Raw genomic sequence first — 25163 nt, 5'->3', positions numbered from 1 at the left:
CGCAGCACGAGGAGCAGGGAATCCCTAGCAATTAGAGAATGACAGCCAATTATAGCTCAGCCAGACTGGACCCCCTTCTTTCTCTCTCTTGAATAATTGATCCTGAATTGATTTAGGCTCATCTTTCTAAGCACTCTTGGCCTGCTGCCTTTTCCTGACGACAGACGGCCTTGGACAGTAGCTAAAAAGCATTTATTTTTGCTTCCTATAATTACTGTTTGCCTCGTTTTTTGTCCCAATCAGCAGTAAAGCCTCCAGATGGATGCATTTCAGAGGAAGCGGCAATTAAAAATACATTTGAGACCACAGACGGAAGGGGAGATTGTTTCCTGCAGTGATCGGCAGTAAATCATTTGAACACACTTGGTAATTTGCTGTCTGCGTCTACAGCACATTTAACATGAGTGTAGTCACGAGGCCAAGGGAACAGGGAACAGGGAACAGGGAACAGGGAAATGGAGGCCTGGTTGAAGAGGAATGGCCGCATGAAGAGTTAAATGTGAATCTGTGCCCTTTTCAGTTCGTCTGAACGGTGTTCTGAGAAATCTACCAAGGGTGGCTTCTTGGAAATGCTTTTTTTTTTTTTTTTAACATCACTCTGCTTACAAGCAGTTGAAAACCCTGCACTAAAATAATAGCTTGGCAGCCAGTGGCAGGCAGGGAGGCAGCACTTGCTCATTTCGGAGAGAGTGCACACAGCGAATGAAAGAAGAAAGTTATTCAGCGAGCATGGAAGGATGGAGAGAGGGACGAATTAAAGGGGGCAGGGGGAAGGAATTTGGTGACGACGGCTGCTGTGGCTGCTCTGTCAGCTGAACCTTGTGTGGACATACCAGTCAGTTTGAGGTCAGCGAGCAAGTCATTCACATGCTAATGTAGTGTCATTCTCCTGGCCCCTTTTTATATCACGCCAGTTAACAAATTGACCCAACCACAATGATGTGACAACACTAAAAATCCATTAACTTTCCATGTTACCCTCAGCTCCGTCTGCTCAAAATAACGTTTCACAACCTGCACTGTCCACTTTCTAATCTTACTTCTGAACAACGGCCTGGATCCAGCCCTCATGCATCACCAAGCCCACATTTTTTTATTACATGCCAATTCCAGAGGTCCGGAACCGCTCCTTTTTTCAGGGGAAGATTTGACAGGAATCTGGTTCAAATGCCTGATTTGTCAGATTCTCTTAAAAAAAAAAATTCTGTTCTCGAGAAATGTTACGACATTGATCAATTAAAAGACAAACAGTTATCCAGTCTAAAAGTTGCTGTTGTTGATGCATGCACTGCAAAAACTCAAAATCTTACCAAGATTATTTGTCTTATTTCAAGTCAAAAATGTCTTATTCCTAGTCAAAATATCTCATTACACTTAAAATAAGACATGATCACCTCAGAAGTAACTTGTTTTTAGACAATTGTCTCTTGTTTCAAGTGAAAATTTGCTTGAAACAAGTGAAAATTTGCTTGTTTCATTGGCAAAATTTGTTTCTTGTTTCTAGCTAATTTTCACTTATTTCAAGTGAATTTTCACTTTTTCCACTGGCACATTTTGCCAATGAAACAAGCAAATTTTCACTTGAAAGCAGACAAATAATCTTGGTAAGATTTTGCGTTTTTGCAGTGTGATGACACAGTCAATAAAACCTACTCTGATTTGTTTAACACTTACCAAATATCTTGGCCCCAGAGGAGGGACAAGCACAGACTTTGGTAAATCATCTCTGATGGAGACACGGCCACACCGCATTGAATTACAGCGTCATTTACGGGGCCTGGAAACCAGGCTTGAAGAACAAGGATTTGTGTGGCCCAACCATGTGTGTTTAAACTCTAAAATGCTTCACAAAAGTGTGAAACCACCGAAGAGCCCACAGACTGCTCAGCAGATTCATGTTGGGTGTAAATGAGCTAGTTTCCAGAGCCCCTGCAACCCCCTCCCTGTGTTGTTTTTTGTTTTTTTTTGGTCAAGCCGTCCTCCAAACTCTCCAATCTCTTTTGTCTGTGAGGAGATTCCTCACATGAGGAGGTTGTTAAGCTGCGCTCAGGGAAAGTGGTGGCCGTCCTGTGGAGGGGTAAGTGTGGGGGTGGGGCTGGACTGGAGCAAAGTACAAGACGATTCCCTGGCTGGACCTTGCTGAAAGCAGATGTGAGCCTTTTTTTGTTCTTCACCAGGGCCCTTTGAAATTTGCCAACAATGACTGTAAGGAAGAGAGAGAGAGAGAGAGAGGGATGCACAAAGCAAGGGAGGCGTCGCGGAAGGGGGGAGGAGAGTGATTTTAAGGAGGGAGACTGATAGAGAAGTCGAAAGAATGACGAGGCGAGGGAGAGAGAAAGAGAGGGAGTGAATCCAACAAGTATTTCTATAGCAGGATTTTTTTTGTTGTTTTTCATTATACTCTCCCCTCTGCTTATCCCTCTCAAGTCTGAGCCAATAAATGCGAGATTTTTTTTTTTTTTTTAAGAAGGGATGGAGGGGGAAAAAAAGAAAACTTTGAAGGTCTTATAGAGTCCTTTCACAAAAGAGTGCTGAAGCACCCTGAGGGGAGTGGAGCCTGTGTCATCCCGCTCCTGTGTTTGTGTGTGTGAATTTTAATCAGGATTGTCCCTCCCCCTCTTCCCCCTCTACCACCACCCCAAATTCACAGCCGCCCCCCCCCTCCCGCCACCACCTCTCTCTCTGTGTAGTCCTCTGCAGCCTCTCACAGCAGATAAGTTGTTTCCTATCAGTCCGGCGCTCTGCAGAGATAAAGCAGACTGGCTCCTGCTTTAGAACCAGGCCAGCGGTATATAGAAAGAAAAAAGAAAAGAGGGAGATAGGGAGGAGCGTGAGGGAAAGAGGGCCGCCAGTGTGACTGTTTCATCCTGCGTTGTGGTCGGCTACAATGGGAGAGGCGTGTTAGAGAGAGAGAGGTGGAGAGAGCAGCAGTAAGAGGCGGTGGACTCGCTGCACTGCAGGTGGATCTGAGCCGTCTGCTGAGGAGCAGGGACTGGAGGCAGCAGCGTAACTCTCACTGCTTCTTCAGCTGTCCACCAGGTTAGTCCTGCATTTGTTGCACACTGCTGCATGACTTCATGTTTGGTAGCTTGTGTGTGTCTGTGTGTGTGTGTGTGTGTTTTCTGGGATTTATCATGGACACTGTGTTCTCTGCCACAGGACTGCTATCTCATTGCTGTCTGTCTTTTCCTTTGTGCAGCTAAATCTGTTAGAAATGCATGTGTGCACATGTGTGCTGGAGGGAATTTAAAAAAAAAAAAAAAAAATGGTGGTATCATGTTTTCCCAATTTAACCAAAGTTCACGCTACTGGAGAAAGTTTTAAGCCACAGAGACCAACAGAAGACTTTCTGTTTTTTGTTACTTCAGTGGATCCGGCAATGCTGAATGAAATAGCAGAGGCTCTTTCCCCCTTCTTTTTTTGGTTTTGTGTTCTTTTACCAGGGGAAAGAATAGAGCTGGGCGCTGTGAATGGGCCCGAGATGGCTTTCTGTGTGCATAAGAGAGGTGCCGCCCTCTCAAGTGTCAGCATGCTTAGCATGGGGGCGGGGAAGGTAGCGCGTCCTTGTAGTGTGCTGAACGGGCTGCTTTTTCCCTCCTGCATCTGGGCCCCATTGATAAGAGACGACCCCTTACCTGCATTTAGCCCGTCACTCACTACTGAATGAGTTTTAAAAGTTCACGATTAGCATTGACACTTCTTGTGTTGTTGCTTCCATCCCACTCGTTTGCACCCTGGGGGGAAGGAGGAGCAATACAGTCAAGTGGTTTAGTCGATCTGCCTTTTCATAGGTGTCCATTTACTCACTATTGCCTGAGTAGTGGTAAGTAGCTGATAGAGTCTCTAGGTTCTATTTCTGGGTGTTGTTCCTTTGGTGCTCCTATGAAAGGCCCCCTTTCATGGTCGGATTGCTGCCCAACTGATGACGGGTAGAGTCTGTGGTTTGGATTGCCTGTTCCTCATGTATCATGATGTTATTTATTTTATTTTTTTTTGTTTGCATGTGCATTTGCTGCTTACAATTGTTCATTTTTAATGACTGGAGGTGTTTCGTATGATCTTAGGGCCTTTGCATTCCAGGCCCCAAGGTTATGGAACCGCGTGCATGAACTTTGTCTTCCGTTTCTTCTTCTTAAGCCTCAAGATGACTCAAGAAGCAGAAATCTGCACGCTATGTCAGCTCAGTCCTTTGATGTCTCCACACTGATTTCTGCCACTCCGCATGTGCATTTTAGCTACTAGCAAACTGTTACTGTGTCTGTTTTTTCTTTACTACTTTTTTTTATTGGGGGGCTGCTTTTTATTTGGTAGTGACAGTATAGAGAGACAGGAACAGCAGGGGAGAAAAAGGGGATGACATGCATCAAAGGATCTGTGCCAGATATGAGTCTGGTGAGGTAAGGACTTAGACTTTATACTTGGTACGCACTCTACCAGGTGAGATAGCGGGGCAGCCCTGTTACATCTGTTTGATCAGTAGAGTGTAGTGGGAAGGAGATTCAGGGCCAAGTTGGATCTTGTTTGTGGGTCTTTGTGGTGGAGAGAATTGGAGAGAAATGTCATCATACACCAGTGCTTTTGAACATTTGAACCCTTCACTGCGGTGCCGTCCATCCCACATTAGAGTAAAACATACCTGTGTTTTGAGTTTTGACGGGGTAAGAAAGCTTCAAAGTGTTTGGTTTTAACCTACAGTTCCCTACAGAATGTATACAAAACTTGAGTAAAAGATACGGTGCATAAACAGAATGTGAAGATTTGTTCATGGAGTACACGTACGCACTGACTTTAGGGGATCTAATTCCATTTCATCTGCCAATCCCACTTGACAAGCGCAACTGAGATGCCTTCCAAACTAGCCACTGGCAACAAGATCCTGGCTCGCTGTCAAGTTCATCCCTGACATCTAATTGGCTGACATCTCACAACACAGATACCTGCATTCGTGATGCCAACTCCCAAAGTCAAAAGACCACCCCCACCCCCCATCCACGCCTCCTGTCTCATCACTTTCTGCTCTGTCAGCATTACTGTTTTGCAGCCAGTTGTCTGGGAATACTCCGAAGATGATACCTTTTATTTCCAACAAGCAGGATTAAGACACATCAAACCTGTTTGAAACCAAAGAATGACTCGATTCTCTGCCTTGTCCTCAAAGTGTTTGGCCTCAATCAAGAAGTTCAGTCAATCAATTCAACATCCAGTGGCCCCAAACTAATGATGCAGTTGTAGCTTGCTCACAAATGGTTTTCAGAGCAGCCATTTTGACATGAAATAGCATGGTGATCACAGGTTACTTATGACATTAGTAAATGTTCTGTCCCTGTAAGTGTGTCCGAGTCTTTCAAGTCAATCGGTACAAACAATGCCAAGACCAAGGCTCTGTTACAACTAAAAAGAATGGATCTTTAATTAATGTCATCAGTAACACCATTTGTTTACCCTGCTATTTCATGCCAAAATGGCTGCTGTGAAAAAGGTCTGTTGGTTTGATATTTGATTTTGACTCATACCTAAACTACCTTCAGGAACTGAAACAAGGGCTTCCCCTTACCTCTGATATATTCAGGACAACTAGAACACCGTGTATTTTCAGGCTGGAACAATTGAACAAAGCTCAAAAACCTCCTTTTTGATGAAGAAACAAAAAGGCCCCTTTCGTTTGAGTCAGTAGAATTTATAACTTGCGCTGTAAGCCTCAGTTTGTGGGAGATTAGGCAACGCACATAATTCAGTCTCAAATATGCTTCATGGGCGTCTGCTCTGTCTCTGGACGAGACGTAAATCAGACATATGTATCCTGTTTCCATGGTGCTAGCTGCTGCGGCGATGGCTTCTGATGGATCCTGAAATGTGTAGTCAAATATTTGTCCGGGATGCTTTTTCAGAGAGGTAATAAAGAGGGACCCTCGCAATGGGCTTTGTTCAGGCTTCATCTTTTTGCCATTCTCTGAGGTTCTTGTCATTTCAGGAATTTGCGCTTTGTGTGCCGGGCCCTTGAACATAATATTGGCGCTTCAGGCTGAATGATTTGCAGTCCTGCTGGCCTTGATTTCCTCTGCTGCAGCATATGTGCGTCCGGCTGAATTCAACACCACATGCCTGCTCCTGGGTTAAGGTTATGAGATACATCTTCGTGACAAATGAAGACAGATTTTGCGGTGGGATATCTGACCTGTTGCACTGCGCTGTGGGACATGCAGCCTGATAACATTTTAAATCAGCCAAAAACAGTTTACTTCGATGGTGAAGTATAGTCCCTAGGTCTCAATCAACCCCAGTGACCCAAGCGCCTCTCCGATTCCTCTCCGTATGTTTCCACTTTATGGAGGGCTCATAGGTCTTTTCTGTGTGTGTGTGCATGTGATGTGTGTCTTTCACAGAGAGAAGAAAGGGGTGTCTTATAGTCCAAGAAAAGGGTGTTGCTCTCTCCTCAAGCTTATTGTAAATCAGTGGTTTATGTAATGAGGCTGTGCGCGCGTGTGTGTGTGTGTGTGTGTGTGTGTGTGTTAAATAGCTTGGCTAGCCCACTTGCGATTATGTCATACAGCATGGTCTCCAGCTGCCTGAGTCAGCTGCTCTTAATTTTGCTCTGAAGAAAAAGTCATCCCCAACCACAAAGTGTGTATGAGTGTGGTGTGTGTGTGTGTGTATGTGTATGTGTGTGTGTGTGTGTGTGTGTGTGTGTGCATATGTTTGTACCCAGCAAATTTGTGCTAAATTGTTTGTATAAAAGTACACACTCAATAAACTCTTGAGGGGCGTCATTTACTGGACCGCCAAGAGAAAATCATTGCCCTCAGATCTCAGCCAACCAAAGCTCTGAAACTTTTTTTTTTTTTCTCAACAGTTTTGATTTGAGTGTGATTTGGTACTATGGTCCACGACTAAGTTAAACCAAATGCATTTTGGGCGGATCCCACAGAGGGGCTTAAATGTGAGCTTTGACAAAAGAACTGCATACATTTTAGCTGTAATACAGGTGCACGAGCAGGGGCCCAGTCCAAACAGACTTTACTCAGGTTCCCTTGCAGAAATTTGTAGCAGGAACATGCCATGTATCTCCTCAGCTCTCAACGGCAGATTGGATGATTTCTATAGTTGGGTTTATCGTTGTTAGTGAGCGTGGAAGACCTCCAAAGTTTGATATTCCCATGGACAGCAGCAAACTAATCCTCAATTTCCTTCTGCCTTGAATTCAAACCTAGTGCTCTGTTGACATAGGCTGATTGACTCCCTGGTCATTCTCTCCCCCAGATGGTTCAGTCATGTTGCAGTAATCAGGTTCCTGGGAACATAAAAAAATAGATGTATGGCTAAATGGTTGTTTGATCTGCTGAAGATCACTCTTTGCACTGCAGTCAGTGTTGGATTTATGCCTAGGTGGATGGGTGGGTGGGTGTTGGGGTCCAGAGAGGATTTGTGTGTTATTATGAGAGTGAGGGAGAAAGAAACAAAAATAAAGATTGATTGTAGCTTCAAAACTTGGAAGTCTTCCCATTGGTTTCTTGTAATTCTGTGATCTTGAAATTCAAGGTAATTCTACTGTTAAATTATTTGTATGTTCTGAATAGGAGTGACAATTTAATAGCTAAATACTGGTGGAAATGTCTGTTGCCATCATGTTCTGAGTAGGCCCTCTTTCAGTGGCCTTGACCGGCAGCTGACTGCCCCCAACACATAGTTGAGGCTTGCAGGTGAAACCAGTAAAGTTTTAAACTTGTTCCAACACTTTTTATAGATGGCTCTGACCAGGTCGAGGTTCATGGGAAAGCTTTGCTTGAACATATCTTCACCAAGTGGCTAGATGTGTTGACATGTTTCTCTTGGCTGAGCACTTATTTTGGAGCTTAGAGTGCCGCAGCCCTAGTCTTATGTATTCAGGCAAAGTACATAGATGAGTAAAGGAATAAAAAAATAAATAAAATCAAGAGAGTCACTGATTTTACTGATTTACACTGATGTATAAAATAGGGGTGGGAATCACTGAGTAACTGGCAATGCAATACTATCATGATATTTTACCCACAATAGCAATGGTATCACGATACAGGCGACTGCAATATTCATTATATTGCAAGATAATCATCTATGATAACTGTGAAGAAGAAAAATGTCCTACAAGAGGCAAAATAATTTTTCAGTAAGCAGGAATCAATCATGTTTTTCAGTGGTTTAATATGCACAGCAACTGCAAAATGTGCATGACAGAAAAGTTCCAGTTCAAATATAAATAGGCCTCATAGTAATCAAATGTGCAGCTGCTCAGATAGAGTTGAAAATTCAGATATCGATACTTGAAGTGTATTGATAATGTATCACAAGTGCAAGTATGGCGATATAATGGATTATGAATTTATTGTTCCACCCCTACTATCAAACCTGTTAGTTATTTTTAACTTTGACTTGAGAAACCCGTTGACCGTTATCATCTCTAGGCACAGCCTGTATCTCAGATGTACAGTTTCTGTTTTATCAGTCTTTTGTGAAGGATGGCGTCCCTCCCTGTCTTGGAGCTGATAACAACAGCCCTCACATAAGTGTTGAGTCACAGGACCTGTCTCCTGCCTCACTTCGGCTCATGTGTTTGGAAGGGAGGCATTTCTGAGGTTATGTTTCGAGAAAAATTGGCAGCAGCCTGTTGTCAGCATTAGTTCGTAATGCTGCAGCAGGACTGTGGCGCAAGCAAGCGATACTTTAAAAATCGATTCCAAACCATTTCATGCACTGTGGTGGTTGCGGTGATTGAAACGAATGCAACAGAAACAGAAAGGTCTTACCCCACTGACTCACACCAACAAACATCAACAGTTAAGTGCCATTCCTAATTGAACAACTCTCAAGCATAGTAACTTTGAAAGTGTCCTGAGATGGATCTTCTTTAGTCATCACTTAGAGAAATCATGAGCCTTCATTTTTGGAGAAACTTTGGAAAAGAGTTGACAGCTGTACAGTGTTTTTGTGTGGGAGTTTGCTTGCCATCAGGTTTAAGCATTGTCAGTTTGCACCAGTTTTGACATTTGTCCACGGGGATATGCAGTCCAGTGTAACGTGATGGGTGAGAAGTTGAGGAGTCGTAAGAAGGGAGGAATGGAGAGCACAGGAAAGAGGATATTACTTTGGTTTGTCATGGCCCTGTCAGTTCCTACATAACACAGGATATTCTGTTTCCACAGTTGTACACACACACACACACAGACACACAAATCTCTGGGATATATTGCAAAGCCCCCCAGAGACTTATTTTTCGAAGTTCGAAAACAATGACTTCATCAAGTCACTGGGAGCTTCTCGATCCTGGCAAATATTGACTCTTGTGGTGAGGTGGTGGTGCACACAGCCTTCTAATTTCCCCTCTCCACCTTTTTTCTCCCGCTCCTTCGCTGTTACTCTCCTCTCATCCTTCCATTTCTCTGGATCTCATTGCAAACTGATCAGGATCATGTTTGTTCAGAAGGCACATGTGCACCTTGACCTTTCTTTCTTTCTGTCTTTCTTTCTTTGTCTCGCTTTCTTTCTTTCTTTCTTTCTTTCTTTCTTTCTTGTTTTTTTTTTTCTTGTTTTCTTGCTTTTTTTCTTCCTTTCTTCCTGAATGACACCTGGTAGTCATTAATGAAGTCAGGATGGGGGTTTCTCCCATCTAGAAGTGGATATGCGAGGAGGGACTTGGGTTTGACGTCCCACGCCTCCCATCAAGGGAATTACATCAGAGCGGAGCTGAAGATCTCACTGCTGGAACTGGTTGTAGTTTGATACATAACTACAACTAAACCTGGTGGAGAGTTCTACAAGCAGAGACAGGTCTATAGGCTTTTTAACGATCAGAGTTACTTCCAAATCATGAAGCACAGCACAAGTAGAACTGAATTTGTTTCAGTGGTACTATGGTAGAGACATAAAGGCTAAACTTACATACAGCATTACACTGTAAAAGAAAAAAAAATATGAGCCTAACTGATGAAATTGGGAATATATTGGCCCACAATGCACAAGACCACCAGTAATACGCATACAGTGTGTGATAGTATTACAGGAAATGGACCAAACATATTCCAGAATCACTTGGAGCTGAGGATGCTGTTTAATGGACCAAGACTCCTTAAGGAACGTCTGCCGTCGTGCTCCTCTGTTATCTTTGTCCAGGAACATTTTGAAGTCTCCATGATCTGCGCATTTCCCAAGCTCTGAGGCCTCCAGAGGAAATGAAGACAGAAGGAATTCAAAAGAAAGAATGTAAATGGAGGGAGAAGGGAGTAGAGAAAAAAGTCCTGATAACAGTCAAGAAAGTGAATCATGCATTTTAGATACTGAACAGAAACTAAGATTGATGGTATGGGGGGAGGGGTGTATTGGGCGAGTGTATGAAAGATTTCACTGCTGATAGATGAAGGGAAACAGGGTCGTCACCCTGCCCCACTACTACCATTTCAGGGCGGAGATCATGGCAAGTCATGCTTCATTCACAGCACTGGATTAAGATTGTCAGGGGATTATGAAAGCACTAAGCTGTTGTATTACACAGACAGACACATTTACGTTTAACAAGACAGCAGCCGGCTACACTGGGTGAATGCTCAAACTGCACATCTGGGGCCCCTGTCTAGGGTCACGCCTCAATGCTTCATTTTCAAGTTTGGGTGGAGTTCTGCTGGTCCACACCCCGCGACCTGCTCTTTTTTGAAGGCTGCAGCTTTCAGAAGACTGGTTCAATTCCACGGGGACAAGAAGAATCTAGGTGTAACTAAGCATATGCAAGGCAAAGCGATGTGTTGATTTCAAGAGTCAAGGGCCACAACACTATAGGTGAAACAAGGAGACAGCGAGATTGGGTTTGGGGGCAAGCAATGTAGAAAGAGAAAGACCAGCTGGGGATGCATGGAGACAGAAATGAGCAAGTAAGGGTGAGTGGGTGGGAGGAGAAGGTTATTAATCTCTGTTGTTTTCCCCTCGTATTGTCATTTCCTCTGCAGCTGGTCCCGGGTTGAGAGGGAAAGAACAACAAAAGTGGGGAGCTCAGAAATCTAAATACTGTCTCTGCCAGTGGTGTGGGTGTTCCCACCACTGAAACATCTGTATAAAGCACAGATACAGAAGCATTGTCCGATTTCTTCTTCTTTTTCTTTTTTTTTTTTTCATGTGGCAAATGATGGTGAAGAGGACGCCAGGCCATTTCTTTTGAACACAACCCTACCATTTTAAAAATTAACCTCTAGCTAAGCGAGAAAGTGCAACAACCTGAATGGACTCATGGATTCAGTTAAAATCAACAAAAACAAGTCAAATGAGAATTTCCTGCTGCTATTTTCTGATTGGTTTATGTTGTTTTGATCATATCGTTAAATTTGGTCAGTAATGTGATTTTCAGCTCTTTTCTTAAACTGATTTGGGCTGCTCGAAGAAGGCATTACCATAGTCCCCAGTGGGGGTGGGAATCACTGGGTAGCTTGTGATACGATGCTATCATGACATTTTACCCATGATAATGTTGGTATGATGATACAGGCAATTCTGCGCTACATCATAAGATAATCAGCTATGATCCATCACAATATCTGTAACTAAAGAAGAAAAATAAGGCAAAGTACTTTTCAATAGGCAGGTATCAGTCGTGTTTTTCAGTGTTTTAATCTGCACAGCAACTGCAACATAAAATACCTAAAGCCAGGGAACAAACACCAGAACCAAAATGCAAATTCTTTAAAAATCGGTGAAAATTAAGTTGAAAACTCACATATCCATACTTGACATAAAGGTATCGATAACATTTCACAAGATATAGCATCGTGATATATTGCCTTACCAATTTGTTGTCCCACCCCTAGCCTGCAGGAATGGCCTCCACCTTCCTTCGACATCACAAGCCACCGTACCAACCAGTGCTCTGCAGACTCTTGAGACTGTTTATGTCTGACTTATTACATGCTCGAATGGGTTCTCTGGTTTAGCCTCTAGCACTCAAAAATGTGTCTCAGATAGATAATAAAGATACTTACAAAGATTTATTGTCCTGCCTTGGCCCTCGAAGGAGACCTCCATTAACCCGTCCTCTTCGTTCGGGTCATGCCATTGGAGGCCTACCTGACAGTCTGTGGGTAATGGGCCCATTAAGAGACACTTGCAACAGGGTTTTAGGGGTTGTCCCGCCTGTCAGCGAGACTCTTTGTGGACCCTGATCCCTGCACACTAGAGATTTAAAACACATAAACAAAAGCATGCAGGCACACATTAAAGACGATCTAGCACTGGAGAATTGTTCAAAGGTTTCACATGTCCTTTGGTCATAACTACAGCAAATGTATTATGCATTTGTGCATGTGTGTGTCGGCTTGTTAATGTGCACACAGAACCCATTATGCACATGTTGACTTGGCATGATGCCAGCATGCATTTAATATTGCTTTATACAATTTAGAAATAAAGGAAAAGCAGAAATGTAGAGAAGTTCTGGCCCCGTCAAGACTCATTCGTCTTGTGTCTCGATTGAGGATCTCATTGCTTTGAAGCGGGCCAGCACCACATGAAATATCTCTGACTTGGCTCAGGCCACCAACCTCTACGTCACTGCTGCTTAAATGGCTTGTCCCATTAGTCTGTTTCCCTCACAAAGACTGGACTTTGGCAGGTAGAGAAGCCCAAGTTATGGAAGTCATTAAAATTCCTCGGGAACATGTGGACACTTGTTTATTTTTCCGCCCAGGCTAGAGGGGCGGAGTTGGCAGGACGTTACTCTGTCGTTCACTCAGCAGGAAAGAAAGTGGACAGAGTATGAGAGAGAGAGAGAGGGAGAACCTGATGGAAGATGACTGAGATAAAGGATGGGAGGAAGGAAGGGGGGAAAGGAGCGAGGTAGGGGATGGACAGGCAGAGAGGCCGAGGGATGGAGGGAGAGCGGATGTGATAGAAGTAATGAAAGGAGGGAGGGGTCGATGGGAGGGTGGGAGGAGGGGAGAGGCCGACACTCTCTACTGGTAGCCAAACAAAGAGGTCGGACAAATGAACACTGAGGTTTCAGTGAGCCGTACAGGAAGAGGATTAGAGACGGATGGATTCACACACTGCTGTGGGCGAGGGAGGAAGAGAGGGAGAGGCGAGGGAGAGAGACATAGTAACTGTTTCTACATGACTGTCAAGCGAAGTTTAGGAAAACTTTTGAAATGTTGCAAAAAATAAACCACAGTTTAAATAAACCGCAAGAAGCTCCTTGGATTGAGCGTCGCAGGCCTATGTCCTTATTTATTTGACAAATGCATTTTTATCACAATTTATTCTTCTTTATCAACAAACTAATTGTCTGCTTCAAGTTGGTTTTGTAATCTTTAGGAATTTTGCCTCCTCATTCAAGCTTTTCTACGTCAGTGCATTATCATTTGCAAGAAAAAGTACTTGAATGGAAACCCAACTATCAGCAAAAAGGCAATAAAAGAGGCAGGAGCAGAGAGCCATAGCTAGAGTGAGGCAGTGAGAGACTTGGGATATGAAAATATGTTTGTCCATCTCAATTACTTTGCCTGCTTGAGCAGCACTAATTGATTTCTCAAGCGCCTGTAGCAAAACATGTTTGTCGCAGAGTCCTTTACATAGCGTCAAGAGGCTCACTCAGTGAAGGAGCTTAAGCATCAGGCCACTCCTGGATTGGCCATCCCACTCCGACCTCCTCTGGTAAAGCCATATAGCAACGCCGACTGTTATTAAGAGGCCTCAGATGGTGTCTCATTTTCTCTGATGAGCTAGTTCTTCCACATCCACTACATGCTCGTACTTTACATCGCCCACTAACTAGCTGTAAATCTTCCTTGCCTCCATTTGAAATGTGGAAATATCTCATCATGCTCGTCTTTAAATACCAAGTCACAGAATTCCCTGCTGTGACGGTGGGTGTTTTTTTTTTGTGATTGGTAAAACAGAGATGTGGACTTGAAAGGAATACTTGTGGAGACCGCTACCCAGGAGAACTGATTACATCGCTGTGTATAAGTGTGTGTGTGTGATGAGCGGTCAGCCTCTATATCGTTCCACCAGGCACCTTGTAAACCGAGTCGAGTCATCGCCTCAACTTTAAAGAATTTCAACACTCTCCATCTGCCTGTCCAGTTCGGATACACCCCCTCCCTGACTTTGTGTCGCACACACAGTGCTGCCATCTTAACACACTGGTTCAGTTGTTATAGGGAAAATCTTGGGTTACATCGATCCATCCTTTCCTTTCTCTCCATATTTTATCTGATAACCAGTGATGATGGATGAGCAGATCTTCTAGACACCGTAGGAGGATGGAACTTAGGGATGGGGAAGATGCTGTCAGCCTGGGAGGATGCAGAGAAGGAGAGGGGAGGACGAGCGCCATGGAATTTCTCACTGCATAGCTGTGGTATCGACTTGCGCAGCTGAAAAACGTATCACGGCAATCTCTCTCACTTGTGCTACTCCCCTGATCTCGGGCCAAGGGACGGAGATTGCAGCAACAGGCCCTCAATGAGGTCACTCTCTCTCTGTCCATCCATCTCTCTCTCTCTTTGTGTTCCCTCTGTTTCCCTGTGTTTGATCATCGTAATTGAAACTGACACAGAAATGTGGACCCCGGGGGATGACGGTTGCGTTAACCTGCCTCGCCAACAAATCGCTGGCTAATTGAGACGTAACACGAGAACCTACATTCTCGGTATCGTCTAAACATTCGCTCCCAGAAGGTGGTGGCCTTTGACAGAGGTCCAAGTATCGGATTACTTGGTCTCAGATGCCAATTTAAACCATTAGATGGAAATGTCACCAAACTGACTTGACATCAGAGGCATTGATCACCTTCGTACAGATACTACCACAGGCGTTATAGTGATTTGCTTGCAAGTAACAGCACACTTGCCCAAGAGTTTGTAAGGCTTACCCAGTGCTGTGGGACCAGTTTTTCACAGGTGTCTTGGAACCAGCATCAACATAGTTTCAGTGCCGTGATGCTTAATGATGTGTTGGGTTTAAATTCCAGAGATCAAGCTTTAGCTGCAGCCTCAGAAAACCTGTTCTTCAGATAGAGTCCTGTTGCTATTAAAGAATTCTTAGACATGCCCTGTTGAACCTGAGAGCCCTGTGGCTTGTAGCTTAAGAGACCTCAAGTGAGTCACTACAAGCTATTCTCAAGTGATGGGATATTTCATGATTTGAACTTTTCATGAGGTCAAAGACACAGGCTTGTGACTGGAAGGTTGGCAATTCAAATGTCAAAAAGGCTCAGAAAGTCTGATTTTTGGGAAGCAAATGAGACATGACTACTGTTGAGACATCGTTGAGCAAGGCATTTCACCCCTGATGGCACCAGTGGAGCCGCAGAAGACTGATTGTCTTGCTGCCTGTTGTCTTGTTGACTTTGTTGTAACTGTATGAGTGTGAAGCAAGATGCTGTTTAAAAAAAAAATTCAGGACTGTACCAATGACAATTTGCACACTCATTCCCACCTTTCTCCCACTGTTTCCTGCCTTTCTGTGCTCTCCTGGTTAGTGATCACACATGTCCAGGGTGGCCAAGTGCCTTCAGAGTCTCATTAGGCCCGTTTCCACCACACGAACTTCGGGGTAATTTTACGGGGCCACGGCCGTTGTCGCGTGTCTCCTCCGCCGGAACTACCCCAAAGGAGAGAGTTCAGGAACCTTTACAGGGGCTAAAAAACGGCCCTGCCTCGGGGTAGGGACTCTGAGCGGCCCCGAAAAAACTCCTGGGTTTACTCACGGCGCGATGTGATGTCAACAGAAAGCAGGCGTCCCTAGCAACACGGCCAACACTACCAAGCTAACGCTAACAACAGGCTTTTTTAACAACACGCATTTGATGCCATGGTCACGCAACCGCCCGGTAACTTTACAGGAACCTTCCTCCTACTCGGCCCTCTCAGTGGAGACACGGCAGTTGTGAGGGCCGAGCGAGAGGACGTTCCTGTAGTAGCCCCTGCCCCCCAAATACTACCAGGAACATTCTGGTGGAAACGGGCCTAATAACAGAAAGCTCAGGTTTGACAGCCAATGCTTCAATCAGAAGCTACTGAACCCCTTTCTGCAGACTCATTATGCTTATTTTAATACAGTGTTTATTATACAGTGTTTATTTAAATAATGCCCAATACCCAAAATGTGTAAATGCAACTGCCAAAACACTTTGCTTTACAACAGAGGATTAGTTAACCCTGCTTTCACCCTTACACTCTTTACAACAGATCATGTTGATGATGGAGTAATTTAAGCTTCTTCTATTATTGGCCACTTTGGAAATGAGCGTCGGCCAAGTATTTAAAATGCAAACTGTGCATGCTTTGCACTGACACCTAAATGATTTTGGTCTCAGTAAAATGCTTTTCTTACACAACTTGAGGCTTCACGAATCTCACTTTTAGAAATGCAAAATTCCCAGACATGAGCTGAGACGTGAAGCCGAGCTAACTTCACTCGACACTGATGCAGAGTGACACACCATAGTTCCTATAACCACTTAGCCTGCAGGAGTTTTCCTTGAATTAGCGTCTGACTGATCTTTATCCCAGCGGGCCACTGATCAGACATCTAAGCCTGAAGGTTTGAAAAGATAATCCCACGTGCTTTATGATCTCCCGTCACTTTTGTAAAGCCTTCCTTTTGCCTCGCCTTGCTCTTGCGCTGCCTTTTTTTTTTTTGAAAACGTCGCACCACACTTGCAGTGCTTTAAGCTCTTTGTCATCAGATCCTTTGGTATGTGCCCTGTCTCTCATATTGACGGTGACGCGTGTGGTGGTGACACAGGTATGCTGCAGGTCTAGTAAGGGGCATCTAAAGAAGCTGCTGTCCACATGCCAAATAGATAAAAGTGCAAGGTAGCATGTTAGGCAAAACAAGGATGTGGATCACCATGAGTAAGCTCTACTGATGTCTTTTAGTTTTCTTCAGAACAATTCAGAGTTGGATCAAAATGGATGCTGTGATTATTATTATTATTTTTTTTTTTTTAATATGAAAAGGAACTTTCCCAGTATTTTCTTTTGCTGTGAAAAACATGGTGCCTTGAGACTCCAGAGCTCCCAGCTGGTAAACTGAAGCCCCAGTTTTGTTTATTGAAGTGTTCAGCCATGCTGCAAAGTTTTCCTTCCTGATTGCATCACTAGGCCTCGGTCTCCGTGGCGACTGTGAGTCGTATAACGCATTAATTCTCAGGAACAATGAGTTGCCACGGCAAAACGCCGCTGCCCTTTGGATATCCTCTAAGCTCTTCCTGATGGGGCAGGACGATGGTTGGTGTGTGTATTTGTGTGTGCGAGCGGTATGACCAGGGTGTGTGAGGAAACAGCTGGAAACAGGGCACTTTGCCCTACTTGTACACACACACACACACACATAAACATCCACACAGTTGGCAGTGAATGTGAGGCTATTCTTACCTTTGGAAAGTAAGAAGTGTGGCCCCTTGCAAACATATCCATTCAGAGCACTTTTCTTCTTCTCATAACTTTGTGAGGAAGAGAGATAGGAGGTTTTGGAGGATTTGGATTTTGGAGGGAGCAAAGGGGAAAAGGAGAGAGAAGGAAGAGAGAAATTTAGAGTCGTGAGGGGGTGAGAGAAAATAGAGCAGGGGGTAGAAGAGGGAGAGAGGCCATCCGTGAGACTCTAAAGCAGTGCACTCATCCTTGGTGGTCTAATTATATGGGATTCTTATAGACCAGAGAGGCCTTCCACCATTATTGTGGTGGAGGAGATAGTCTCATAATTGGCCTTATTCAGGTTCATCTGGAGCTCTGCTGCTCAGAGTTCATTAAGGAAAGCTCCGCTGCAGAACGAGCCAGAAACCCCTTTGATGTCAGATAAGAATTTCCTCCAACAGATGAAATGGCTCGTCCGAAATGAAGAACGCTGGCTTTAACGGTCAGAGCAATCAGGCCACGGACAATTGCACACGAATGCGCCGCAGAGGACACACACACACAAATACACACACGTACACGCATACAGTTTCAGCAGAAAGTTGTGACTCCTGGCTGTGAGCCACTGTCCCCCTGCTGGACCCCACATCCTGACAGGAAGCTTGTCCTTCTCCTTACACACTCACACACACACACACACAGACACACACACACACACACATGATTGTCAGAGAGTTAGTGAGAAAGAGGGACTGAATGACTGCAGGCTATGTGTTTGGACAATGACATAAACAGAGCGTAATGAAGACAGAACGAAAGAAAATACTTGAATGGAAGCAATTACTCCATTCACTACAAATGGAGGAAATGATGCTTAATCGACACCAGGACCTCTTAATAAAAAGATCTGACCCCATAACGAGGGCTTGGCTTCCCAAAAGCATCTTCACACACGTTATTGTTCATTGGCTTTAAGTGCAAGCGAGACTCTGCCCATTCATGCCCTTTTTCCTGTAGCTTCGTTGGTTATTGGGAGGAAGGAAGTAAATGTCAACTAAATTCATATTTTCCATTGTCATTTGAAGTCGACGTTTGAAGTGGATGGACAAATGGTGACAAATTTCCATCTAAAATTCAGCCAGTGGGCTATTTTCCTCCTTAAGGCCGATGCCCTGTCGCTGTCAGCCATGCTCAGTGAACTCTCCATGACAGCGGCGGCCAGCGAGCGAGTTGTTGACGGGGCGAGGAAGGACCCCGGAGGGCTGGACGGCAAGATGCCTGACCCTATGGATGTCATCAGCATCCATTTCCGCCACTTTCCTTCCCATGATGGATGTTTTGTATGGATTTGTGTCTCAGGGCCCCAAGGCTCGAGGTTGACAGGCCCGGAAGCAACGGAGGGACCCACAGACATACACACACAAACACACACACACACACACACACATATGACTGGAGAGGCCCCCTTTCCCCACGTTCTGACAGCGTGTCATTGAGCGGCGGGGTGTGACAGAGGGGGGTCACAGTACAGTGACAGTGAATCATTGAGAAGGGCTCTGCTTATTTCCTTTCCTGTTCTGGTTGAGTCGTGCTGCACTGCCCTTTCACCATTAAAAAAAAAAAAAAAAAAATTTCTTGATGCCCTCTGGCTAAATTTCAGTCTGTTAGCAGCACCCGTTTGATCTACACCCCACATGGGTGCATATTTGTGCAGAACTTGCCTGAAAAAAAAAAATGGCTTTTTGGTACTTTGCAACATAAATGTCAGTATTTTGGTTTATGTGTATTTTTATAGAAAGTCATAGTTTTCTACAGTCTGTGCTCTGCAATTCTGTGTACATGTTTATAACCTGCTGTTTGTAGGAAACTACATTAAATACAATTCATTGTGCAAAATCCTAATTTGAAATTGTACTTTATGCCATTAACAATATAGAATATTTGTACATTGGTGCTTTTGAAACTTTTCATGTTATATAGAATGTCTGTTGTAGTAGGACATGGTCCAGATCGTGATATGAGATGATAAAAGTGCAGGGAAATAATTTTATTTGTAAATATTCAAAGCCAGTAGATGTGATTACTAATCAGGATGTTTTTGCCTTGATGACATTTTTGCAACCTTGAACTTATGATATGCAGGGCAGCTTTTTTTTGGGTAACACAGACCAAGTTTTTTTTCTGATGACACAGCAACATCTCACTTCCAGTAAATATTTAACTATCCTGTCCCTGTGTCTCGTTTTGTTTCCTGTTGCTATGAACATTGCCAGTGATTTTTTTCTTTCTTTCTTTCTGCACTCACAGTAGTCCGATCTTCGCTGCGCAGTGCCCTTCGTAGATACCGCCTGACTGGAATTTACCCCCTAACCCCTCACCAGTGACAACAGAGTCCCACATTTCCATCTAGGCAGGACTGCACAAAGGAAAATGCCAAAAGGGCCAAAGTGGTCAGGTTTTGTCTTTGCAGAACAGCTAAATGTCAACATCGTATGTGGGCGTCTAAAACCTTGATTGACCTTCGAAGTAAACAACCTTCGCTTTGATTTAAAAAAAAAAAAAAAAAAAAAAAAAAAAAAAAAAAGAGTTGCAGGGTTAATGTTGGTTTGTTCTCTTTTCTGTTTCTGGAGCTCTGAGGTGAATGAATAGGCTCTTTTGGAGGTTTGGGGTGTGTGTGGTCACTTGTGTCGGGCTTCAACCTGTGTGGCGCAGAGACACAAAAGGCTCACTGGACAGGGCTTGGATGAGGGTCTTTCAAAACCCCTTCTCCCTTCTATAGAAATCAAGTCTTTTCAAGTGGGAGACCAAACAGTAGGTCAGGGCCAGTCTCACCGCAGGGGGCCTTGTGGTCTCTCTGGACGTTTTCAGTCAAGTCTTGAGATGGGGAGCTTTAAAGTTCACTTCCTAATATGAGAAGGTTTTTTAGGAATATGATTGCATGCCTCAGATATGCCGCAAATTTCAGCACAGTTTAGCACAAATCAGTTCAGGGCGTTTATGGGCGGCGGTAAACGGTCGCATATGGTGTGGGGTTTCTCCGATGTGTGTTTGCTTTGTAAATGTCTCCGCTATGAATGAGATCTGGAGCGTGCATAAAGTGAAGCATATGCTGCTGAGGAATCCCTTGTGATCTCCATGACTGCCGTGCTCTTACTTCTTCTGTCTGTCCAAGCCTCTTCCCCTTGCTCGTACTCTGGCTCTGTTTGGGGCGGGGTCACCGCAGGCATGGTCTGTTTGTTTGGAGTCGCCATAGAAACTCATATGGGGGTGAGCGTGATGTGTGTTGTTCTGCTCCATGCATATAATGACCTCATCCAGACACACACCCGACCTATCGAATCTGTCTGCTTCCTCGGATTGCGTAATGGAGAGTCCCGAACACACACACACAGCAGCTCTGGCTGACACCCCTCACCATTGTGCCCAAGTGCCTGACTGCAGGCGAGTCACGAGGCCCATCTGCTCAGCGACAATTGTACATTTCCATTTGAAAATAGGAACAATGCAACATTGCTCAATAATTCGATTTCATATACTGCATAAGCGAGAAATTAGATTTCTCTCGGCGGAATGCTGATATCAAGCGGCCGGTTTGTCCCCTTGTAAAAGAAAGAGGAGTTCATGAACTGACCATGAGCTGACCCTCGTCCTGCTCTGGTCTGCACCCGTTCTGTGTATTCCAGTGTTTCACACTGTTGTGAAATCACTCCTGGGCCAGTCTTCTCATGTAAGGTCACATACTTGACATTCATTAGACAATATTGTAGGACAGTGTGAAGATTTTGAACACAGCTCAACTGTGATTGAGGGGCAGGTGGCGTATTTAAACTCATCATTTTACGGCTGCACTATTATATTACATCAGATAGAACAGCATCATTTTAAACACATGTCCCTGGAATTCAGCAGCACATATTTGATATCTTAGGGAAAACTTTGGATCTCTATTAGAATTTAAAATGAAGTTCTGTGGGTTTGAACAAAGCCTGGCCATGCAGCAAAGACAAAAGATATCTATCACTTACATTCGATAGATAGTTTATGACGTGATCAGTGAACCTGTCATGTTACATGCAGCTTTTGCTTTTCCCTCTGTATTTTTTTTTTTTTTTTTTTTAGTAAAGGTACATGATGCCAAACCAGGAAAGCTCTGCTGAATTGTTGGAAGGAATCAGTGCTCCTCGTCAGTGTGGCACAAAAATCCCTCCAGCACAGAGTATTTGCTCATTATTCACACATGTTGCTTCATGTAAAGTGTGTGTGCTCACCTGGGCTCGGATTGGCATGGAGCAGTGATCTATTGACTCTAATCAAATTGAGACCTTGCAGCCCATTGTTTTTTATCGCGACAGCCAAGACATGATGCAGTGAATCAGCTGAAAAATGAACATCTGACACAGCAGTTGTGTACTTTCATGTCGCCGTGGAGTGTCAAAGAGAAATTCCAGTTTCGTACAGAGCATCCTGTGCGTTTACTCATTTCTACTGATTCATCTGAAATTGGTTTCCCAAACAAATGAACCCAGAGTTTCACTCCAACCTGATATATCTACCATTTGGTAAAAAAAAAAAAAGTGACAGTCCTTCTCACTGCTTCACTCTGCAGCTCTGCACCAAAGAGCTCCACAACCTGTAGGAACAGCTGGGCCCACAGTGTGTTCCCAGGCTTCACTGCAGAGATGCTGCATACAGAAAGTGCTGCAGCACCGACAGCCTCTCCAGGGATGTTATTTATAAAAGGTTCCGCACAGCTTTTTTGCTTACAGCCAAATCCGAGGCAGTTTTGCTTCAAGCGAGATCTTCATTGTAACATCATTGTGCCACATTGATCTTCTCCAGGTTTAAGTGAGAGATTTGTTCATCGATAATTAACCAGAGGTATCAAAGATTGAGTCAAAGCATTTGCATTTTTGTGTCAAGGAACACCCCCAGATTGCTTTGTCCACACCTCTGCTGGGGGTATTGGGGCACAGCTGTCTGCAGTAGGGTGTGTGTGTGTGTGTGTGTATGTGAGTGAAATGTGGGCATGCGGGTGTATAGCTTCCAGGCATCCACTGCTCACTCTCGTTCATCAGTTTCAGTCGCCTTAACAACTCCAAAAATCTTGTGCAGGGAAAGTTGACAGTTCCATTAGATTTGCACTTATCGCTTTATTTATTTTAACATTTGCCACCCTGTTAATGTTAATTCTGACTGTTCATACATGCACATACTACAATAAAAGGTATTTTAATCACTTTTGCTGTAACTCTTAGCTGAAACAACTCAGAAGATGAGTCCTGATGGTCAAACCAACTGAGATATAAAGCATTACTGTCACTGAGAAGCCTGGAAAATCCTCTGTAGTGAAGTCAGACAATAAGGGAATGCAGGAAGGAAAAACTTTAGGCTTTTAAACGGCTCCCGCTTTCTCTTGAACTGAAATGCCAGCATGCCCAGTGTTAAGTTGGGCATTTAGGCTGAGCCAGTTAAACTTGGTTCATCAGCAGTCAGTAACACACTGGTCTCTGTTTCACGGTGATAGCGAGACTAACCGAGCCCCGGTTTGTGATTTGAATCCCAAATTAGCACCAACAAACGCTCTTAAGCAGGGGTCACCAATCATGTGCCATGGAGGGCCGAGAGGCTGCAGGTTTTCATTCCAACCAAGACCTCCACCAGGTGATTTCACTGATCACCTCACCTTGTATCAGAAAGGAGGAGCTAATCAATGAAATCACCTGGTGGAGGTCTTGGTTGGAATGAAAACCTGCAGCCTCTCGGCCCTCCATGGCACATGATTGGTGACCCCTGCTCTTAAGCAAACATTATGTTTTAAGATGGAGATACCAATCAGAAGAGGCTTAAAAAAAAAAAAAAAAAAAAAAAAAACAGAACGGAGTCCACTTGAAAAAAATCCACATCAGTTCTCCAGTCCGTTCCAGTCAGGCTTAGACGTTTAGGAAGAAGCTTTGAGAAAATGTCAAGTCATTCAAACCGAGCCTAATCCAGCAGCCGGCTCGCCCGTGGAAGTAGGTTGTGTTTTGCAGTCGTGAAAGCAGCCGGGACGCTTGTGATGTCTGGCGGTGAGGCCCATACGGTAGCAGTTAGCAGCAGTGGGCTCCGGAGATGGATTGTTTTTGTTTGTGCGGTTGAAGCAACAGGGGCTTGTTAAACCCTGTGTCTCTATGGCTCTGTCATTACCAGCCATGATTATGGGGTGATTAGCGGCTAGGAGTGTGTGTTCAAGTCTCTGTGTGTGTGTGTGTGTGTGTGTGTCGGAATCCGTTTCTACACTGCTCTTTGGTTTAATTGTGTCTTTAGTTGAGGGACTTTAATCACTATCCTTAATGGCACTGAGTGATCAATGGAGGCACCACTTTGTGCACCAGTTCCAATGAGTGATGCAGAACAACAGAGGGACAGATATGTTTCTGACTGTGCATATTCACACTTGCATTGTAGGTTTAGCTACTGAACAGTTGAGCAGGCGGGATTCAATGTGTCACTCAAGGATTACGGACCAGGGGCCAGATTCTCCAAAAAGTTCTTACTAATAATCTTAAGACGTTTCGTAAGAGGAAAAAATGAGAAGTTCATAAGAATGTTCTCAAGTGCTATTCCCCATTATTTTCTTAAGAACTGCACATTATCTTAAGAACTTCTTAATTTTTTCCACTTACGAACTTCTCAACTCTCTACCTTTATGTAAACAAACAGCCTCGAGCTGCAACCCACAGCAGTTCCATCTAAAATACAACAAAACAATATCCATTATAGTCTCAACTTTGATTTGATGTTATAAAAGTGTTTTCTCAAAAATTGAGATACATACTTTGTATTGGACAGCGACGATATTACTAACCTATTAGTTAATGGAATCTAAATATAATTGACACATGAATGGTAACTGGTGGCTAAACAAAATGTCCTCATATAGACTCAGAAACAATATATGTGCCTATATGTGTCTAAATACTGGTTTAGATATTAGGCTGAATTACAGTTTAGATAACGATTATCACTATGTTAACATATACAATGTAAAATGATTAAGGTATTAGCCTACTACATTAATCTATGTTATATAATCAAATTTGGCTCTAAATTAATCAAAGATGTTTGAAAAATAGCTTACCTTCACACAGCATGTGGTTACTTAAGACGACCTTTACCTGTCTTAAAGTTACGATACTATTTAAGAAAAATAGTAAGATAATTTCTTTCAAGAATCCCATTTATTCTTAAGAAAAATCTTAAGAATAAAGTTGAGAACATTCTTAGATCTTTTGTTTGGATTCTTAAGATATTTTGTTTGTGAATTCGAAAATATCTTAAGATTCTTCTTAAACCCAAACTTAAGAAAAAAAGTGGAACTTAAGAAGAAATTTAACCTTAAGAACCTTTGGAGAATCCGGCCCCAGGACCAGTTACTGGTCCCAGTCCGATGTTCAGAACTTTGTCAATAATCAGTATTGTTATTGTGATTTACATGACAGCTGATATGAAAACCTCTCAGAAGTCGACTCTCAATTCAGACCCGTCGTCAGGCCAGGCTCAGACAACAATTTAGACATTGTATTTGGGTTTAGGTCAGGTTTGGTCATTATTTCAGTGAAATCTGTTCTGGGCAACTTCCTGTACAGTGCTGGAGTTGACGTGACGAGACTGAAGGCAACACCTAGGCTATTTCAGGCAGTGAATGTAACACAGTGATGGTGAACAAGCAAAATCTCAGGCTAGTTCGGACAAAAGTATGTAGCCCCGGTCCGCACTTTGATCTGTATCAGCCGTGAAAAATCGATATCGGTCGAT

The 25163-nt window shown here is 43.7% G+C and overlaps 1 protein-coding gene across 2 annotated transcripts in view; it reads left to right on the top strand.

Moving 5' to 3' along the window:
• The window catches only part of add3a (adducin 3 (gamma) a), a 141237-nt gene that overhangs the window by 45420 nt on the left and 70654 nt on the right, over positions 1–25163 (top strand). Inside the window, exon 1 of one of the 2 annotated variants that reach the window (XM_030072805.1) lies at positions 2887–3039. The exons of the other annotated variant lie outside the window; for it this stretch is intronic. The gene's annotated coding sequence lies outside the window, so the exon portion shown is untranslated. Of the gene's footprint in view, positions 1–2886; positions 3040–25163 lie in introns of those variants that run through there. 2 annotated transcript variants of the gene reach the window in all.

Source organism: Myripristis murdjan, chromosome 1 (assembly GCF_902150065.1).
Source record: "Myripristis murdjan chromosome 1, fMyrMur1.1, whole genome shotgun sequence".
In the NCBI taxonomy this organism is placed as follows: Eukaryota; Metazoa; Chordata; class Actinopteri; order Holocentriformes; family Holocentridae; genus Myripristis; species Myripristis murdjan.
The sequence above is the reverse complement of the archived record's forward strand: the minus strand, read 5'-3'. Positions and strand labels throughout refer to the sequence as shown.